The sequence below is a fragment of the Triturus cristatus genome, unplaced genomic scaffold (assembly GCF_964204655.1).
Source record: "Triturus cristatus unplaced genomic scaffold, aTriCri1.1 SCAFFOLD_200, whole genome shotgun sequence".
NCBI lineage: Eukaryota > Metazoa > Chordata > Amphibia > Caudata > Salamandridae > Triturus > Triturus cristatus.
In genome coordinates this window covers 1,029,224-1,050,107 of record NW_028187909.1, presented here as the reverse complement: position 1 = coordinate 1,050,107, position 20,884 = coordinate 1,029,224, and positions in this window count along the sequence as shown.

The window sequence follows — 20,884 nt, the reverse complement described above, 5'->3', positions numbered from 1 at the left end:
CCAGGTCAGCAGAGCTGTTGTACAGCCTGAGAACCAGGTCAGCAAAGCCGCTCTAGAGACAGATAACCAGGTCAGCAGAGCTGCTACAAAGCCAGAGAACCAGGTCAGCAGAGCTGCTCTAGAGCCTAAGAACCAGGTCAGCAGAGCTGCTCTAGAGCTAGAGAACCAGGTCAGCAGAGCCGCTGTAGAGCCAGAGAACCAGGTCAGCAGAGCTGCTTTAGAGCCAGAGAACCAGGTCAGCAGAGCTATTGTAGAGCCAGAGAACCAGGTCACCTGAGCTGTTGCCGAGCCAGAGAACCAGGTGAGCAGAGCCGTTGTACAGCCTGAGAACCAGGTCAGCAAAGCTGTTCTAGAGCCAGAGATCCAGGTCAGCAGGGCTGCTTCAGAGCCAGAGAACCAGGTCTCCAGAGCTGCTCTAGAGGCAGAGAACCCGGTCAGCAGAGCTACTTTAGAGCCAGAGAACCAGGTCAGCAGGTATGCTGTACAACCAGAGAACCAGGTCAGCCGAGCCATTGTAGAGCCAGAGAACCAGGTCAGCAGAGCTGCTCTAGAGCCGGAGAACTAGGTCAGCAGAGCTGCTGTAGAGCCAGAGAACCAGGTCAGCAGAGTCGCTCTAGAGCCAGAGAAACAGGTCAGCAGAGCTGCTATAGAGCCAAAGAACTAGGTCAGCAGAGCTGCTGTAGAGCCAGAGAACCAGGTCAGCAGAGCCGCTCTAAAGACAGAGAACCAGGTCAGCAGAGCAGCTCTAGAGCCAGAGAACCAGGTCAGCAGAGCTGCTGTAGAGACAGAGAACCAGGACAGCTGAGCTGCTGTACAGCCAGAGAACCAGGTCAGCAGAGCTGCTTTAGAGCCACAGAACCAGGTCAGCAGAGCCAGAGAACCAGGTCAGCAGAGTCGCTGTAGAGCCAGAGAACCAGGTCAGCAGAGCCGCTGTAGAGCCAGAGAACCAGGTCCGCAGAGCCGCTGTAGAGCCAGAGAACCAGGTCAGCAGAGCCACTATAGAGCCAGAGAACCAGGTCAGCAGAGCAGCTGTACAGCAAGAGAATAAGGTCAGTAGAGCTGCTCCTGATCCAGAGAACCAGGTCAGCAGAGCTGCTATCGAGCCACACAACCAGGTCAGCAGAGTGGCTGTAGAACCAGAGAACCAGGTCAGCAGAGCTGCTATAGAGCCAGAGAACCAGGTCAGCAGAGTCGATGTAGAGCCAGAGAACCAGGTCAGCAGAGTCGCTGTAGAGCCAGAGAACCAGATCAGCAGAGCTGCTGTAGAGCCAGAGAACCAGGTCAGCAGAGCCGCTATAGAGCCAGAGAACCAGGTCAGCCGAGCTGCTGTAGAGCCAGAGAACCAGGCCAGCAGAGCTGCTGTAGAGCCAGAGAACCAAGTCAGCAGAGCCGCTGTAGAGCCAGAGAACCAGGTCAGTAGAGCCGCTGTAGAGCCAGAGAACCAGGTCAGCAGAGCAGCTATAGAGCCAGAGAACCAGGCCAGCAGAGCTGCTGTAGAGCCTGAGAACCAGGTCAGCAGAGCCATTGTAGAAGCAGAGAACCAGGTCAGCAGAGCCGCTACAGAGAACCATGTCAGCAGAGATGCTGTACAGCCAGAGAACAAGGTTAGCAGAACTGCTCTACATCCAAAGAACCAGGTCAGCAGAGCTGTTGTACAGCCTGAGAACCAGGTCAGCAAAGCCGCTCTAGAGACAGATAACCAGGTCAGCAGAGCTGCTACAAAGCCAGAGAACCAGGTCAGCAGAGCTGCTCTAGAGCCTAAGAACCAGGTCAGCAGAGCTGCTCTAGAGCTAGAGAACCAGGTCAGCAGAGACACTGTAGAGCCAGAGAACCAGGTCAGCAGAGCTGCTTTAGAGCCAGAGAACCAGGTCAGCAGAGCCATTGTAGAGCCTGATAACCAGGTCACCTGAGCTGTTGCCGAGCCAGAGAAAAAGGTGAGCAGAGCCGTTGTACAGCCTGAGAAACAGGTCAGCAAAGCTGTTCTAGAGCCAGAGAACCAGGTCAGCAGAGCTGCTTCAGAGCCAGAGAACCAGGTCTCCAGAGCTGCTCTAGCGGCAGAGAACCCGGTCAGCAGAGCTACTTTAGAGCCAGAGAACCAGGTCAGCAGATATGCTGTACAACCAGAGAACCAGGTGAGCCGAGCCATTGTAGAGCCAGAGAACCAGGTCAGCAGAGTCGCTCTAGAGCCAGAGAACCAGGTCAGCAGAGCTGCTTTAGAGCCAGAGAACTAGGTTAGCAGAGCTACTGTACAGCCAGAGAATCAGGTCAGGAGGGATGCTTAAGAGCCAGAGAACCAGGTCAGCAGAGCTACTGTAGAGCAATATAACCAGGTCAGCAGAGCCGCTGTAGAGCCAGAGAACCAGGTCAGCAGAGCTGCTGTTCAGCCAGAGAACCAGGTCAGCAGAGCTGCTTTAGAGCCACAAAACTAGGCTAGCAGAGGCGTTGTAGAGCCAGAGAACCAGGTCAGCAAAGCTGCTTTACAGCCAGAAAAACAGGTCAGCAGAGCCGTTCTACAGCCAGAGAACCAGGTCAGCAGAGCTGCTGTAAAGCCAGAGAACCAGGTCAGCAGAGCTGCTGTAGAGCCAGAGAACCAGGTCAGCAGAGCAGCTGTACAGCCAGAGAACAAGGTCAGCAGAGCTGCTCTACAGCCAAAGTACCAGAGCAGCAGAGCCAGGGTACAGCCTGAGAACCTGGTCAGCAAAGCTGCTCTAGAGCCAGAGAACCAGGTCAGCAGAGCTGCTCTAGAGCCAAAGAACTAGGTCAGCAGAGCTGCTGTAGAGCCAGAGAACCAGGTCAGCAGAGCGCTCTAAAGACAGAGAACCAGGTCAGCAGAGCAGCTCTAGAGCCAGAGAACTAGGTCTGCAGAGCTGCTGTAGAGACAGAGAACGAGGACAGCTGAGCTGCTGTACAGCCAGAGAACCAGGTCAGCAGAGCTGCTTTAGAGCCACAGAACCAGGTCAGCAGCGCTTCTGTAGAGCCAGAGAACCAGGTCAGCAGAGTCGCTGTAGAGCCAGAGAATCAGGTCAGCAGAGCCGCTGTAGAGCCAGAGAACCAGGTCCGCAGAGCCGCTGTAGAGCCAGAGAACCAGGTCAGCAGAGCCACTATAGAGCCAGAGAACCAGGTGAGCAGAGAAGCTGTACAGCAAGAGAATAAGGTCAGCAGAGTTGCTCTACAGCCAAAGAACCCGGTCAGCTGAGCCGTTGTACAGCCTGAGAACCAGGTCAGCAATACTGCTCTAAAGCCAGAGAACCAGGTCAGCAGAGCTGCTCTAGAGGCAGAGAACCAGGTCAGCAGAGCTACTATCGAGCCACAGAACCAGGTCAGCAAAGCTGCTGTAGAGCCAGAGAACCAGGTCAGCAGAGCTGCTGTGGAGCCAGAGAACCAGGTCAGCAGAGCTGCTGTAGAGCCAGAGAACCAGGTCAGCAGAGCTGCTTTAGAGCCAGAGAACCAGGCCTGCAGAGCCGCTCTAGAGCTAGAGAAGCAGGTCAGCAGAGCTGCTTCAAAGCCAGAGAACCAGGTCAGCAGAGCTGCTCTAGAGCCAAAGAACCACATCAGCAGAGATGCTTTAGAGCCAGAGAACCAGGTCAGCAGAGCTGCTTTAGAGCCACAAAACTAGGCTAGCAGAGGCGTTGTAGAGCCAGAGAACCAGGTCAGCAAAGCTGCTTTACAGCCAGAAAAACAGGTCAGCAGAGCCGTTCTACAGCCAGAGAACCAGGTCAGCAGAGCTGCTGTAAAGCCAGAGAACCAGGTCAGCAGAGCTGCTGTAGAGCCAGAGAACCAGGTCAGCAGAGCAGCTGTACAGCCAGAGAACAAGGTCAGCAGAGCTGCTCTACAGCCAAAGTACCAGAGCAGCAGAGCCAGGGTACAGCCTGAGAACCTGGTCAGCAAAGCTGCTCTAGAGCCAGAGAACCAGGTCAGCAGAGCTGCTCTAGAGCCAAAGAACTAGGTCAGCAGAGCTGCTGTAGAGCCAGAGAACCAGGTCAGCAGAGCGCTCTAAAGACAGAGAACCAGGTCAGCAGAGCAGCTCTAGAGCCAGAGAACTAGGTCTGCAGAGCTGCTGTAGAGACAGAGAACGAGGACAGCTGAGCTGCTGTACAGCCAGAGAACCAGGTCAGCAGAGCTGCTTTAGAGCCACAGAACCAGGTCAGCAGCGCTTCTGTAGAGCCAGAGAACCAGGTCAGCAGAGTCGCTGTAGAGCCAGAGAATCAGGTCAGCAGAGCCGCTGTAGAGCCAGAGAACCAGGTCCGCAGAGCCGCTGTAGAGCCAGAGAACCAGGTCAGCAGAGCCACTATAGAGCCAGAGAACCAGGTGAGCAGAGAAGCTGTACAGCAAGAGAATAAGGTCAGCAGAGTTGCTCTACAGCCAAAGAACCCGGTCAGCTGAGCCGTTGTACAGCCTGAGAACCAGGTCAGCAATACTGCTCTAAAGCCAGAGAACCAGGTCAGCAGAGCTGCTCTAGAGGCAGAGAACCAGGTCAGCAGAGCTACTATCGAGCCACAGAACCAGGTCAGCAAAGCTGCTGTAGAGCCAGAGAACCAGGTCAGCAGAGCTGCTGTGGAGCCAGAGAACCAGGTCAGCAGAGCTGCTGTAGAGCCAGAGAACCAGGTCAGCAGAGCTGCTTTAGAGCCAGAGAACCAGGCCTGCAGAGCCGCTCTAGAGCTAGAGAAGCAGGTCAGCAGAGCTGCTTCAAAGCCAGAGAACCAGGTCAGCAGAGCTGCTCTAGAGCCAAAGAACCACATCAGCAGAGATGCTTTAGAGCCAGAGAACCAGGTCAGCAGAGCAGCTGTACAGCCAGAGAACAAGGTCAGCAGAGCTGCTCTACAGCCAAAGTACCAGAGCAGCAGAGCCATTGTACAGCCTGAGAACCTGGTCAGTAAAGCTGCTCTAGAGCCAGAGAACCAGGTCAGCAGAGCTGCTCTAGAGCCAAAGAACTAGGTCAGCAGAGCTGCTGTAGAGCAATAGAACCAGGTCAGCAGAGCTGCTGTAGAGCCAGAGAACCAGGTCAGCAGAGCCACTCTAGAGCCAGAGAACCAGGTCAGCAGAGCCGTTGTAGAGCCAGAGAAACAGGTCAGCAGAGCCATTTTAGAGCCAGAGAACCAGGTCAGCAGAGCCATTGTAGAACCAGAGAACCAGGACAGCTGAGCTGCTGTACAGCCAGAGAACCAGGTCAGCAGAGCTGCTTTAGAGCCACAGAACCAGGTCAGCAGAGCTTCTGTAGAGCCAGAGAACCAGGTCAGCAGAGTCGCTGTAGAGCCAGAGAACCAGGTCAGCAGAGCCGCTGTAGAGCCACAGAACCAGGTCCGCAGAGCCGCTGTAGAGCCAGAGAACCAGGTCAGCAGAGCCACTATAGAGCCAGAGAACCAGGTCAGCAGAGCAGCTGTACGGCCAGAGAATAAGGTCAGCAGAGCTGCTCTACGGCCAAAGAATCCGGTCAGCTGAGACGTTGTACAGCCTGAGAACCAGGTCAGCAATACTGCTCTAGAGCCAGAGAACCAGGTCAGCAGAGCTGCTCTAGATCCAGAGAACCAGGTCAGCAGAGCTGCTATCGAGCCACAGAACCAGGTCAGCAGAGCTGCTGTAGAGCCAGAGAACCAGGTCAGCAGAGCTGCTGTAGAGCCAGAGAACCAGGTCAGCAGAGTCGATGTAGAGCCAGAGAACCAGGTCAGCAGAGTCGCTGTAGAGCCAGAGAACCAGATCTGCAGAGCCGCTGTAGAGCCAGAGAACCAGGTCAGCAGAGCCGCTATAGAGCCAGAGAACCAGGTCAGCCGAGCTGCTGTAGAGCCAGAGAACCAGGCCAGCAGAGCTGCTGTAGAGCCAGAGAACCAAGTCAGCAGAGCCGCTGTAGAGCCAGAGAACCAGGTCAGCAGAGCCGCTGTAGAGCCAGAGAACCAGGTCAGCAGAGCAGCTATAGAGCCAGAGAACCAGGCCAGCAGAGCTGCTGTAGAGCCAGAGAACCAAGTCAGCAGAGCCGCTGTAGAGCCAGAGAACCAGGTCAGCAGAGCCATTGTAGAAGCAGAGAACCAGGTCAGCAGAGCCGCTACAGAGCAAGAGAACCATGTCAGCAGAGATGCTGTACAGCCAGAGAACGAGGTTAGAAGAACTGCTCTACATCCAAAAAACCAGGTCATCAGAGCTGTTGTACAGCCTGAGAACCAGGTCAGCAAAGCCGCTCTAGAGACAGATAATCAGGTCAGCAGAGCTGTTACAAAGCCAGAGAACCAGGTCAGCAGAGCTGCTCCAGAGCCTAAGAACCAGGTCAGCAGAGCTGCTCTAGAGCTAGAGAACCAGGTCAGCCGAGCCGCTGTAGAGCCAGAGAACCAGGTCAGCAGAGCTGCTTTAGAGCCAGAGAACCAGGTCAGCAGAGCCATTGTAGTGCCAGAGAACCAGGTCACCTGAGCTGTTGCCGAGCCAGAGAACCAGGTCTGCAAAGACGTTGTACAGCCTGAGAACCAGGTCAGCAAAGCTGTTCTAGAGCCAGAGAACCAGGAGGTCAGCAGAGCTGCTTCAGAGCCAGAGAACCATGTCTACAGAGCTGCTCTAGAGCCGGAGAACTAGGTCAGCAGAGCTGCTGTAGAGCCAGAGAACCAGGTCAGCAGAGTCGCTCTAGAGCCAGAGAACCAGGTCAGCAGAGCTGCTGTAGAGACAGAGAACCAGGTCAGCAGAACTGCTTTAGAACCAGAGAACCAGGTCAGCAGAGCTGCTCTAGAGCCAAAGAACTAGGTTAGCAGAGCGACTGTACAGCCAGAGAACCAGGTCAGGAGGGATGCTTAAGAGCCAGAGAACCAGGTCAGCAGAGCTACTGTAGAGCAAAATAACCAGGTCAGCAGAGCCGCTGTAGAGCCAGAGAACCAGGTCAGCAGAGCAGCTGTACAGCCAGAGAACCAGGTCAGCAGAGCTGCTTTAGAGCCACAGAACAAGGCTAGCAGAGACGTTGTAGAGCCAGAGAACCAGGTCAGCAAAGCTGCTTTACAGCCAGAAAAACAGGTCAGCAGAGCCGTTGTACAGCCAGAGAACCAGGTCAGCAGAGCTGCTGTAGAGCCAGAGAACCAGGTCAGCACAGCTGCTGTAGAGCCAGAGAACGAGGTTAGCAGAGCTGCTGTACAGCCAGAGAATGAGGTCAGCAGAGCTCCTGTAGAGCCATAGAACCAGGTCAGCAGAGCCGCTCTAGAGCCAGAGAACCCGGTCAGCAGAGCCGCTGTACAGCCAGAGAACCAGGTCAGCAGAGCTGCTGTACAGCCAGAGAACCAGGTCAGCAGAGCTGTTTTAGAGCCAGGGAACCAGGTCAGCAGAGCTGCTCTAGAGCCTGAGAACCAGGTCAGCAGAGCCATTGTAGAAGCAGAGAACCAGGTCAGCAGAGCCGCTACAGAGCCAGAGAACCACGTCAGCAGAGATGCTGTACAGACAGAGAACAAGTTTAGCAGAAATGCTCTACAGCCAAAGACCAGGTCAGCAGAGCTGTTGTACAGCCTGATAACCAGGTCAGCAAAGCCGCTCTAGAGCCAGAAAACCAGGTTAGTAGAGCTGCCTCAAAGCCAGAGAACATGGTCAGCAGTGCTGCTCTAGAACCTAAGAACCAAGTCAGCAGAGCTGCTCTAGAGCTAGAGAACCAGGTCAGCAGAGCTGCTCTAGAGCCTAAGAACCAGGTCAGCAGAGCTGCTCTAGAGCTGGAGAACTAGGTCAGCCGAGCCGCTGTAGAGCCAGAGAACCAGGTCAGCAGAGCTGCTTTAGAGCCAGAGGACCAGGTCAGCAGAGCCGTTGTAGCGCCAGAGAACCAGGTCACCAGAGCCGTTGCCGAGTCAGAGAACCAGGTCAGCAGAGCCGTTGTACAGCCTGAGAACCAGGTCAGCAAAGCTGTTCTAGAGCTAGAGAACCAGGTCAGCAAATCTGCTTTAGAACCAGAGAACCAGGTCAACAGAGCTGCTCTAGAGGTAGAGAACCAGTTCAGCAGAGCTACTTTAGAGCCAGAGAACCAGGTCAGCAGAGCTGCTGTACAGCCAGAGAACCAGGTCAGCCGAGCCATTGTAGAGCCAGAGAACCAGGTCAGCAGAGCAGCTCTAGAGCCGGAGAACTAGGTCAGCAGAGCTGCTGTAGAGCCAGAGACCCAGGTCAGCAGAGTCGCACTAGAGCAAGAGAACCAGGTTAGCAGAGCTGCTTTAGAGCCAGAGAACCAGGTCAGCAGAACTGCTTTAGAACCAGAGAACCAGGTCAGCAGAGCTGCTCTAGAGCCAAAGAACTAGGTCGGGAGCGCTGCTTAAGAGCCAGAGAACTAGGTCAGCAGAGCTACTGTAGAGCAAAATAAACAGGTAGGCAGAACCGGTGTAGAGCCAGAGAAACAGGTCAGCAGAGCTGCTGTACAGCCAGAGAACCAGGTCAGCAGAGCTGCTTTAGAGACACAGAACTAGGCTAGCAGAGCCGTTTTAGAGCCAGAGAACCAGGTCAGCAAAGCTGCTTTACAGCCAGAAAAACATGTCAGCAGAGCCGTTCTACAGCCAGAGATCCAGGTCAGCAGAGCTGCTGTAGAGCCAAAGAACCAGGTAAGCAGAGCTGCTCTAGAGCTAGAGAACCAGGTCAGCAGAGCTGCTCTAGAGCCTAAGAACCAGGTCAGCAGAGCTGCTCTAGAGCTGGAGAACTAGGTCAGCCGAGCCGCTGTACAGCCTGAGAACCAGGTCAGCAGAGCTGCTGTAGAGCCTGAGAACCAGGTCAGCAGAGCTGCTGTAGAGCCAGAGAACCAGGTCAGCAGAGCTGCTGTAGAGCCAGAGAACCAGGTCAGCTGAGCTGCACTAGAGCCAGAGAACCAGGTCAGCAGAGCTGCTTTAGAGCCAGAGAACCAGATCAGCAGAGCTGACGTAGAGCCAGAGAGCCAGGTCAGCAGAGCCGCGTTAGAGCCAGAGAACCAGGTCAGCAGAGCTGCTTCAAAGCCAGAGAACCAGGTCAGCAGACCTGCTCTGGAGCCTAAGAACAACTTCAGCAGAGACACTATAGAGCCAGAGAACCAGGTCAGCAGAGCAACTGTACAGCCAGAGAACAAGGTCAGCAGAGCTGCTCTACAGCCAAAGTACCAGAGCAGCAGAGCCGTTGTATAGCCTGAGAACCTGGTCAGCAAAGCTGCTCTAGAGCCAGAGAACCAGGTCAGCAGAACTGCTCTAGAGCCAAAGAACTAGGTCAGCAGAGCTGCTGTAGAGCCAGAGAACCAGGTCAGCAGATCCACTCTAAAGCCAGAGAACCAGGTCAGCAGAGCTGCTGTAGAGCCAGAGAACCAGGTCAGCAGAGCCATTGTAGAGCCAGAGAACCAGGTCAGCAAAGCAATTGTAGAGCCAGAGAACCAGGTCAGCAGAGCTACTGTAGAGCCAGAGAACCAGGTCAGCAGAGTCGATGTAGAGCCAGAGAACCAGGTCAGCAGAGTCGCTGTAGAGCCAGAGAACCACATCAGCAGAGCCGCTGTAGAGCCAGAGAACCACCTCAGCAGAGCTGCTATAGAGCCACAGAACCAAGTCAGCAGAGCTGCTGTAGAGCCAAAGAACCAGGTCAGCAGAGCTGCTGTAGAGCCAGAGAACCAGGTCAGCAGAGTCGATGTAGAGCCAGAGAACCAGGTCAGCAGAGTCGCTGTAGAGCCAGAGAACCAGATCAGCAGAGCCGCTGTAGAGCCATAGAACCAAGTCAGCAGAGCCGCTGTAGAGCCAGAGAACCAGGTCAGCAGAGCCGCTGTAGAGCCAGAGAACCAGGTCAGCAGAGCAGCTATAGAGCCAGAGAACCAGGTCAGCAGAGCAGCTGTACAGCAAGAGAAGAAGGTCAGCAGAACTGCTCTACAGCCAAAGAACCAGGTCAGCAGAGCTGTTGTACAGCCTGAGAACCAGGTCAGCAAAGCTGCTCTAGAGCCAGAGAACCAGATCAGCAGAGTTGTTCTAGAGCCAGAGAACCAGGTCAGCAGAACTGCTCTAGAGCCAGAGAACCAGGTCAGCAGAGCTCATGTAGAGCAAGAGAACCAGGTCAGCAGAGCTGCTCTAGAGACAGAGAACCAGGTCAGCAGAGCTGTTGTATAGCCAGAGAACCAGGTCAGCAGAGCCACTCTAGAGCCAGAGAACCAGGTCAGCACAGCCATTGTAGAGCCAGAAAACCAGGTCAGCAGAGCCATTGTAGAGCCAGAGAACCAGGTCAGCTGAGCTGCTGTACAGCCAGAGAACCAGGTCAGCAGAGCTGCTTTAGAGCCACAGAACCAGGTCAGAAGAGCTGCTGTAGAGCCAGAGAACCAGGTCAGCAGAGCCATTGTAGAGCCCGAGAACCAGGTCAGCAAAGCAATTGTAGAGCCAGAGAACCAGGTCAGCAGAGCTGCTGTAGAGCCACAGAACCAGGTCAGCAGATCTGCTGTAGAGCCAGAGAACCAGGTCAGCAGAGATGCTGTAGAGCCAGAGAACCAGGTCAGCAGAGTCGATGTAGAGCCAGAGAACCAGGTCAGCAGAGTCGCTGTAGAGCCAGAGAACCAGATCAGCAGAGCCGCTGTAGAGCCAGAGAACCAAGTCAGCAGAGCCGCTGTAGAGCCAGAGAACCAGGTCAGCAGAGCCGCTGTAGAGCCAGAGAACCAGGTCAGCAGAGCAGCTATAGAGCCAGAGAACCAGGTCAGCAGAGCAGCTGTACAGCTAGAGAAGGAGGTCAGCAGAACTGCTCTACAGCCAAAGAACCAGGTCAGCAGAGCTGTTGTACAGACTGAGAACCAGGTCAGCAAAGCTGCTCTAGAGCCAGAGAACCAGATCAGCAGAGTTGTTCTAGAGCCAGAGAACCAGGTCAGCAGAACTGCTCTAGAGCCAGAGAACCAGGTCAGCACAGCTGCTTTAGAGTCAGAGAACCAGGTCAGCAGAGCTGCTCTAGAGCCAGAGAACCAGGTCAGCAGAGCTCATGTAAAGCAAGAGAACCAGGTCAGCAGAGCTGCTCTAGAGCCAGAGAACCAGGTCAGCAGATCCACTCTAAAGCCAGAGAACCAGGTCAGCAGAGCTGCTGTAGAGCCATAGAACCAGGTCAGCAGAGCCATTGTAGAGCCAGAGAACCAGGTCAGCAAAGCAATTGTAGAGCCAGAGAACCAGGTCAGCAGAGCTGCTGTAGAGCCAGAGAACCCGGTCAGCAGAGTCGATGTAGAGCCAGAGAACCAGGTCAGCAGAGTCGCTGTAGAGCCAGAGAACCACATCAGCAGAGCCGCTGTAGAGCCAGAGAACCACCTCAGCAGAGCTGCTATAGAGCCACAGAACCAGGTCAGCAGAGCTGCTGTAGAGCCAGAGAACCAGGTCAGCAGAGCTGCTGTAGAGCCAGAGAACCAGGTCAGCAGAGTCGATGTAGAGCCAGAGAACCAGGTCAGCAGAGTCGCTGTAGAGCCAGAGAACCAGATCAGCAGAGCCGCTGTAGAGCCAGAGAACCAAGTCAGCAGAGCCGCTGTAGAGCCAGAGAACCAGGTCAGCAGAGCCGCTGTAGAGCCAGAGAACCATGTCAGCAGAGCAGCTATAGAGCCAGAGAACCAGGTCAGCAGAGCAGCTGTACAGCAAGAGAAGAAGGTCAGCAGAACTGCTCTACAGCCAAAGAACCAGGTCAGCAGAGCTGTTGTACAGCCTGAGAACCAGGTCAGCAAAGCTGCTCTAGAGCCAGAGAACCAGATCAGCAGAGTTGTTCTAGAGCCAGAGAACCAGGTCAGCAGAACTGCTCTAGAGCCAGAGAACCAGGTCAGCAGAGCTGCTTTAGAGTCAGAGAACCAGGTCAGCAGAGCTGCTCTAGAGCCAGAGAACCAGGTCAGCAGAGCTCAGGTAGAGCAAGAGAACCAGCTCAGCAGAGCTGCTCTAGAGCCAGAGAACCAGGTCAGCAGAGCTGTTGTAGAGCCAGAGAACCAGGTCAGCAGAGCCACTCTAGAGCCAGAGAACCAGGTCAGCACAGCCATTGTAGAGCCAGAAAACCAGGTCAGCAGAGCCATTGTAGAGCCAGAGAACCAGGTCAGCTGAGCTGCTGTACAGCCAGAGAACCAGGTCAGCAGAGCTGCTATAGAGCCACAGAACCAAGTCAGCAGAGCTGCTGTAGAGCCAGAGAACCAGGTCAGCAGAGCTGCTGTAGAGCCAGAGAACCAGGTCAGCAGAGTCGATGTAGAGCCAGAGAACCAGGTCAGCAGAGTCGCTGTAGAGCCAGAGAACCAGATCAGCAGAGCCGCTGTAGAGCCAGAGAACCAAGTCAGCAGAGCCGCTGTAGAGCCAGAGAACCAGGTCAGCAGAGCCGCTGTAGAGCCAGAGAACCAGGTCAGCAGAGCAGCTATAGAGCCAGAGAACCAGGTCAGCAGAGCAGCTGTACAGCAAGAGAAGAAGGTCAGCAGAACTGCTCTACAGCCAAAGAACCAGGTCAGCAGAGCTGTTGTACAGCCTGAGAACCAGGTCAGCAAAGCTGCTCTAGAGCCAGAGAACCAGATCAGCAGAGTTGTTCTAGAGCCAGAGAACCAGGTCAGCAGAACTGCTCTAGAGCCAGAGAACCAGGTCAGCAGAGCTGCTTTAGAGTCAGAGAACCAGGTCAGCAGAGCTGCTCTAGAGCCAGAGAACCAGGTCAGCAGAGCTCATGTAGAGCAAGAGAACCAGGTCAGCAGAGCTGCTCTAGAGCCAGAGAACCAGGTCAGCAGAGCTGTTGTATAGCCAGAGAACCAGGTCAGCAGAGCCACTCTAGAGCCAGAGAACCAGGTCAGCACAGCCATTGTAGAGCCAGAAAACCAGGTCAGCAGAGCCATTGTAGAGCCAGAGAACCAGGTCAGCTGAGCTGCTGTACAGCCAGAGAACCAGGTCAGCAGAGCTGCTTTAGAGCCACAGAACCAGGTCAGAAGAGCTGCTGTAGAGCCAGAGAACCAGGTCAGCAGAGCCATTGTAGAGCCCGAGAACCAGGTCAGCAAAGCAATTGTAGAGCCAGAGAACCAGGTCAGCAGAGCTGCTGTAGAGCCACAGAACCAGGTCAGCAGATCTGCTGTAGAGCCAGAGAACCAGGTCAGCAGAGATGCTGTAGAGCCAGAGAACCAGGTCAGCAGAGTCGATGTAGAGCCAGAGAACCAGGTCAGCAGAGTCGCTGTAGAGCCAGAGAACCAGATCAGCAGAGCCGCTGTAGAGCCAGAGAACCAAGTCAGCAGAGCCGCTGTAGAGCCAGAGAACCAGGTCAGCAGAGCCGCTGTAGAGCCAGAGAACCAGGTCAGCAGAGCAGCTATAGAGCCAGAGAACCAGGTCAGCAGAGCAGCTGTACAGCTAGAGAAGGAGGTCAGCAGAACTGCTCTACAGCCAAAGAACCAGGTCAGCAGAGCTGTTGTACAGACTGAGAACCAGGTCAGCAAAGCTGCTCTAGAGCCAGAGAACCAGATCAGCAGAGTTGTTCTAGAGCCAGAGAACCAGGTCAGCAGAACTGCTCTAGAGCCAGAGAACCAGGTCAGCACAGATGCTTTAGAGTCAGAGAACCAGGTCAGCAGAGCTGCTCTAGAGCCAGAGAACCAGGTCTGCAGAGCTCATGTAAAGCAAGAGAACCAGGTCAGCAGAGCTGCTCTAGAGCCAGAGAACCAGGTCAGCAGATCCACTCTAAATCCAGAGAACCAGGTCAGCAGAGCTGCTGTAGAGCCAGAGAACCAGGTCAGCAGAGCCATTGTAGAGCCAGAGAACCAGGTCAGCAAAGCAATTGTAGAGCCAGAGAACCAGGTCAGCAGAGCTGCTGTAGAGCCAGAGAACCAGGTCAGCAGAGTCGATGTAGAGCCAGAGAACCAGGTCAGCAGAGTCGCTGTAGAGCCAGAGAACCACATCAGCAGAGCCGCTGTAGAGCCAGAGAACCATCTCAGCAGAGCTGCTATAGAGCCACAGAACCAGGTCAGCAGAGCTGCTGTAGAGCCAGAGAACCAGGTCAGCAGAGCTGCTGTAGAGCCAGAGAACCAGGTCAGCAGAGTCGATGTAGAGCCAGAGAACCAGGTCAGCAGAGTCGCTGTAGAGCCAGAGAACCAGATCAGCAGAGCCGCTGTAGAGCCAGAGAACCAAGTCAGCAGAGCCGCTGTAGAGCCAGAAAACCAGGTCAGCAGAGCCGCTGTAGAGCCAGAGAACCAGGTCAGCAGAGCAGCTATAGAGCCAGAGAACCAGGTCAGCAGAGCAGCTGTACAGCAAGAGAAGAAGGTCAGCAGAACTGCTCTACAGCCAAAGAACCAGGTCAGCAGAGCTGTTGTACAGCCTGAGAACCAGGTCAGCAAAGCTGCTCTAGAGCCAGAGAACCAGATCAGCAGAGTTGTTCTAGAGCCAGAGAACCAGGTCAGCAGAACTGCTCTAGAGCCAGAGAACCAGGTCAGCAGAGTTGCTTTAGAGTCAGAGAACCAGGTCAGCCGAGCTGCTCTAGAGCCAGAGAACCAGGTCAGCAGAGCTCATGTAGAGCAAGAGAACCAGGTCAGCAGAGCTGCTCTAGAGCCAGAGAACCAGGTCAGCAGAGCTGTTGTAGAGCCAGAGAACCAGGTCAGCAGAGCCACTCTAGAGCCAGAGAACCAGGTCAGCACAGCCATTGTAGAGCCAGAAAACCAGGTCAGCAGAGCCATTGTAGAGCCAGAGAACCAGGTCAGCTGAGCTGCTGTACAGCCAGAGAACCAGGTCAGCAGAGCTGCTTTAGAGCCACAGAACCAGGTCAGAAGAGCTGCTGTAGAGCCAGAGAACCAGGTCAGCAGAGCCATTGTAGAGCCCGAGAACCAGGTCAGCAAAGCAATTGTAGAGCCAGAGAACCAGGTCAGCAGAGCTGCTGTAGAGCCAGAGAACCAGGTCAGCAGAGATGCTGTAGAGCCAGAGAACCAGGTCAGCAGAGTCGCTGTAGAGCCAGAGAACCAGATCAGCAGAGCCGCTGTAGAGCCAGAGAACCAAGTCAGCAGAGCCGCTGTAGAGCCAGAGAACCAGGTCAGCAGAGCCGCTGTAGAGCCAGAGAACCAGGTCAGCAGAGCAGCTATAGAGCCAGAGAACCAGAGCAGCAGAGCAGCTGTACAGCTAGAGAAGGAGGTCAGCAGAACTGCTCTACAGCCAAAGAACCAGGTCAGCAGAGCTGTTGTACAGACTGAGAACCAGGTCAGCAAAGCTGCTCTAGAGCCAGAGAACCAGATCAGCAGAGTTGTTCTAGAGCCAGAGAACCAGGTCAGCAGAACTGCTCTAGAGCCAGAGAACCAGGTCAGCACAGCTGCTTTAGAGTCAGAGAACCAGGTCAGCAGAGCTGCTCTAGAGCCAGAGAACCAGGTCAGCAGAGCTGTTGTAGAGCCAGAGAACCAGGTCAGCAGAGCCACTCTAGAGCCAGAGAAGCAGGTCAGCACAGCCATTGTAGAGCCAGAGAACCAGGTCAGCAGAGCCATTGTAGAGCCAGAGAACCAGGTCAGCTGAGCTGCTGTACAGCCAGAGAACCAGGTCAGCAGAGCTGCTTTAGAGCCACAGAACCAGGTCAGAAGAGCTGCTGTAGGACCAGAGAACCAGGTCAGCAGAGCCGCTGTAGAGCCAGAGAACCAGGTCAGCAGAGCCGCTGTAGAGCCAGAGAACCAGGTCAGCAGAGCAGCTATAGAGCCAGAGAACCAGGTCAGCAGAGCAGCTGTACAGCTAGAGAAGGAGGTCAGCAGAACTGCTCTACAGCCAAAGAACCAGGTCAGCAGAGCTGTTGTACAGACTGAGAACCAGGTCAGCAAAGCTGCTCTAGAGCCAGAGAACCAGATCAGCAGAGTTGTTCTAGAGCCAGAGAACCAGGTCAGCAGAACTGCTCTAGAGCCAGAGAACCAGGTCAGCACAGCTGCTTTAGAGTCAGAGAACCAGGTCAGCAGAGCTGCTCTAGAGCCAGAGAACCAGGTCAGCAGAGCTCATGTAAAGCAAGAGAACCAGGTCAGCAGAGCTGCTCTAGAGCCAGAGAACCAGGTCAGCAGATCCACTCTAAAGCCAGAGAACCAGGTCAGCAGAGCTGCTGTAGAGCCAGAGAACCAGGTCAGCAGAGCCATTGTAGAGCCAGAGAACCAGGTCAGCAAAGCAATTGTAGAGCCAGAGAACCAGGTCAGCAGAGCTGCTGTAGAGCCAGAGAACCAGGTCAGCAGAGTCGATGTAGAGCCAGAGAACCAGGTCAGCAGAGTCGCTGTAGAGCCAGAGAACCACATCAGCAGAGCCGCTGTAGAGCAGGAGAACCACCTCAGCAGAGCTGCTATAGAGCCACAGAACCAGGTCAGCAGAGCTGCTGTAGAGCCAGAGAACCAGGTCAGCAGAGCTGCTGTAGAGCCAGAGAACCAGGTCAGCAGAGTCGATGTAGAGCCAGAGAACCAGGTCAGCAGAGTCGCTGTAGAGCCAGAGAACCAGATCAGCAGAGCCGCTGTAGAGCCAGAGAACCAAGTCAGCAGAGCCGCTGTAGAGCCAGAGAACCAGGTCAGCAGAGCCGCTGTAGAGCCAGAGAACCAGGTCAGCAGAGCAGCTATAGAGCCAGAGAACCAGGTCAGCAGAGCAGCTGTACAGCAAGAGAAGAAGGTCAGCAGAACTGCTCTACAGCCAAAGAACCAGGTCAGCAGAGCTGTTGTACAGCCTGAGAACCAGGTCAGCAAAGCTGCTCTAGAGCCAGAGAACCAGATCAGCAGAGTTGTTTGTTCTAGAGCCAGAGAACCAGGTCAGCAGAACTGCTCTAGAGCCAGAGAACCAGGTCAGCAGAGCTGCTTTAGAGTCAGAGAACCAGGTCAGCAGAGCTGCTCTAGAGCCAGAGAACCAGGTCAGCAGAGCTCATGTAGAGCAAGAGAACCAGGTCAGCAGAGCTGCTCTAGAGCCAGAGAACCAGGTCAGCAGAGCTGTTGTAGAGCCAGAGAACCAGGTCAGCAGAGCCACTCTAGAGCCAGAGAAGCAGGTCAGCACAGCCATTGTAGAGCCAGAGAACCAGGTCAGCAGAGCCATTGTAGAGCCAGAGAACCAGGTCAGCTGAGCTGCTGTACAGCCAGAGAACCAGGTCAGCAGAGCTGCTTTAGAGCCACAGAACCAGGTCAGCAGAGCCGCTGTAGAGCCAGAGAACCAGGTCCACAGAGTGGCTGTAGAGCCAGAGAACCAGGTCAGCAGAGTCGCTGTAGAGCCAGAGACCCAGGTCAGCAGAGGCGCTGTAGAGCCAGAGAACCAGGTCCACAGAGCCGCTGTAGAGCCAGAGAACCAGGTCAGCAGAGCCACTATAGAGCCAGAGGACCAGGTCAGCAGAGCAGCTGTACAGCCAGAGAACAAGGTCAGCAGAGTTGCTCTACAGCCAGAGAACAAGGTCAGCAGAGTTGCTCTACAGCCAAAAAACCCGGTCAGCTGAGCCGTTGTGCAGCCCAAGAACCAGGTCAGCAATACTACTCTAGAGCCAGAGAACCAGGTCAGCAGAGCTGCTCTAGAGCAAGAGAACCAGGTCAGCAGAGCTGCTATAGAGCCACAGAAGCACGTCAGCAGAGCTGCTGTAGAGCCAGAGAACCAGGTCAGCAGACCTGCTGTAGAGCCAGAGAACCAGGTCAGCAGAGTCGATGTAGAGCCAGAGAACCAGGTCAGCAGAGTCGCTGTAGAGCCAGAGAACCACATCAGCAGAGCTGCTATAGAGCCACAGAACCAGGTCAGCAGAGCTGCTGTAGAGCCAGAGAACCAGGTCAGCAGAGCTGCTGTAGAGCCAGAGAACCAGGTCAGCAGAGTCGATGTAGAGCCAGAGAACCAGGTCAGCAGAGTCGATGTAGAGCCAGAGAACCAGGTCAGCAGAGCCGCTGTAGAGCCAGAGAACCAGCTCAGCAGAGCTGCTATAGAGCCACAGAACCAGGTCAGCAGAGCTGCTGTAGAGCCAGAGAACCAGGTCAGCAGAGCTGCTGTAGAGCCAGAGAACCAGGTCAGCAGAGCCGCTGTAGAGCCAGAGAACCAAGTCAGCAGAGCCGCTGTAGAGCCAGAGAACCAGGTCAGCAGAGCCGCTGTAGAGCCAGAGAACCAGGTCAGCAGAGCAGCTATAGAGCCAGAGAACCAGGTCAGCAGAGCAGCTGTACAGCTAGAGAAGAAGGTCAGCAGAACTGCTCTACAGCCAAAGAACCAGGTCAGCAGAGCTGCTGTTGTACAGACTGAGAACCAGGTCAGCAAAGCTGCTCTAGCGCCAGAGAACCAGATCAGCAGAGTTGTTCTAGAGCCAGAGAACCAGGTCAGCAGAACTGCTCTAGAGCCAGAGAACCAGGTCAGCACAGCTGCTTTAGAGTCAGAGAACCAGGTCAGCAGAGCTGCTCTAGAGCCAGAGAACCAGGTCAGCAGAGCTCATGTAGAGCAAGAGAACCAGGTCAGCAGAGCTGCTCTAGAGCCAGAGAACCAGGTCAGCAGAGCTGTTGTAGAGCCAGAGAACCAGGTCAGCAGAGCCACTCTAGAGCCAGAGAAGCAGGTCAGCACAGCCATTGTAGAGCCAGAGAACCAGGTCAGCTGAGCCATTGTAGAGCCAGAGAACCAGGTCAGCTGAGCTGCTGTACAGCCAGAGAACCAGGTCAGCAGAGCTGCTTTAGAGCCACAGAACCAGGTCAGAAGAGCTGCTGTAGGACCAGAGAACCAGGTCAGCAGAGCCGCTGTAGAGCCAGAGAACCAGGTCCGCAGAGCGGCTGTAGAGCCAGAGAACCAGGTCAGCAGAGTCGCTGTAGAGCCAGAGAACCAGGTCAGCAGAGCCGCTGTAGAGCCAGAGAACCAGGTCCACAGAGCGACTGTATAGTCAGAGAACCAGGTCAGCAGAGCCACTATAGAGCCAGAGGACCAGGTCAGCAGAGCAGCTGTACAGCCAGAGAACAAGGTCAGCAGAGTTGCTCTACAGCCAAAGAACCCGGTCAGCTGAGCCGTTGTGCAGCCTGAGAACCAGGTCAGCAATACTACTCTGGAGCCAGAGAACCAGGTCAGCAGAGCTGTTCTAGAGCAAGAGAACCAGGTCAGCAGAGATGCTATAGAGCCACAGAAGCACGTCAGCAGAGCTGCTGTAGAGCCAGAGAACCAGGTCAGCAGACCTGCTGTAGAGCCAGAGAACCAGGTCAGCAGAGTCGATGTAGAGCCAGAGAACCAGGTCAGCAGAGTCGCTGTAGAGCCAGAGAACCAGATCAGCAGAGCCGCTGTGAAGCCAGAGAACCATGTCAGCAGAGATGCTTTACAGCCAGAGAACAAGGTTAGCAGAACTGCTCTACAGCCAAAGAACCAGGTCAGCAGAGCTGCTTTAGAGCCAGAGAACCAGGTCAGCAGAGCTGCTCTAGAGCCTAAGAACCAGGTCAGCAGAGCTGCTCTAGAGCTAGAGAACCAGGTCAGCAGAGCTGCTCTAGAGCCTAAGAACCAGGTCAGCAGAGCTCCTCTAGAGTTAGAGAAACAGGTCAGCAGAGCCGCTGTAGAGCCAGAGAACCAAGTCAGCAGAGCTGCTGTAGAGCCAGAGAACAAGGTCAGCAGAGCCGCTGTAGAGCCATAGAACCAGGTCAGCAGAGCCGCTATAGAGCCAAAGAACCCGGTCAGCTGAGCCGTTGTGCAGCCTGAGAACCAGGTCAGCAATACTACTCTAGAGCCAGAGAACCAGGTCAGCAGAGCTGCTCTAGAGCAAGAGAACCAGGTCAGCAGAGCTGCTATAGAGCCACAGAAGCACGTCAGCAGAGCTGCTGTAGAGCCAGAGAACCAGGTCAGCAGACCTGCTGTAGAGCCAGAGAACCAGGTCGGCAGAGTCGATGTAGAGCCAGAGAACCAGATCAGCAGAGCCGCTGTAGAGCCAGAGAACCAGCTCAGCAAAGCTGCTATAGAGCCACAGAACCAGGTCAGCAGAGCTGCTGTAGAGCCAGAGAACCAGGTCAGCAAAGTCGCTGTAGAGCCAGAGAACCAGGCCAGCAGAGTCGCTGTAGAGCCAAAGAACCAGATCAGCAGAGCCGCTGTAGAGCCAGACAACCAAGTCAGCAGAGCCGCTGTAGAGCCAGAGAACCAGGTCAGCAGAGCCGCTGTAGAACCAAAGAACCAGGTCAGCAGAGCAGCTATAAAGCCAGAGAACCAGGTCAGCAGAGCAGCTGTACAGCCAGAGAAGAAGGTCAGCAGAACTGCTCTACAGCCAAAGGACCAGGTCAGCAGAGCTGTTGTACAGCCTGAGAACCAGGTCAGCAAAGCTGCTCTAGGGCCAGAGAACCAGATCAGCAGAGTTGTTCTAGAGCCAGAGAACCAGGTCAGCAGAACTGCTCTAGAGCCAGAGAACCAGGTCAGCAGAGCTGCTTTAGAGCCAGAGAACCAGGTCAGCAGAGCTCCCCTAGAGCCTGCGTACCAGGTCGGCAGAGCCATTGTAGAAGAAAAGAACCAGGTCAGCAGAGCAGCTATAGAGCCAGAGAACCAGGTCAGCAGAGCAGCTGTACAGCTAGAGAAGAAGGTCAGCAGAACTGCTCTACAGCCAAAGAACCAGGTCAGCAGAGCTGCTGTTGTACAGACTGAGAACCAGGTCAGCAAAGCTGCTCTAGAGCCAGAGAACCAGATCAGCAGAGTTGTTCTAGAGCCAGAGAACCAGGTCAGCAGAACTGCTCTAGAGCCAGAGAACCAGGTCAGCACAGCTGCTTTAGAGTCAGAGAACCAGGTCAGCAGAGCTGCTCTAGAGCCAGAGAACCAGGTCAGCAGAGCTCATGTAGAGCAAGAGAACCAGGTCAGCAGAGCTGCTCTAGAGCCAGAGAACCAGGTCAGCAGAGCTGTTGTAGAGCCAGAGAACCAGGTCAGCAGAGCCACTCTAGAGCCAGAGAAGCAGGTCAGCACAGCCATTGTAGAGCCAGAGAACCAGGTCAGCTGAGCCATTGTAGAGCCAGAGAACCAGGTCAGCTGAGCTGCTGTACAGCCAGAGAACCAGGTCAGCAAAGCTGCTTTAGAGCCACAGAACCAGGTCAGAAGAGCTGCTGTAGGACCAGAGAACC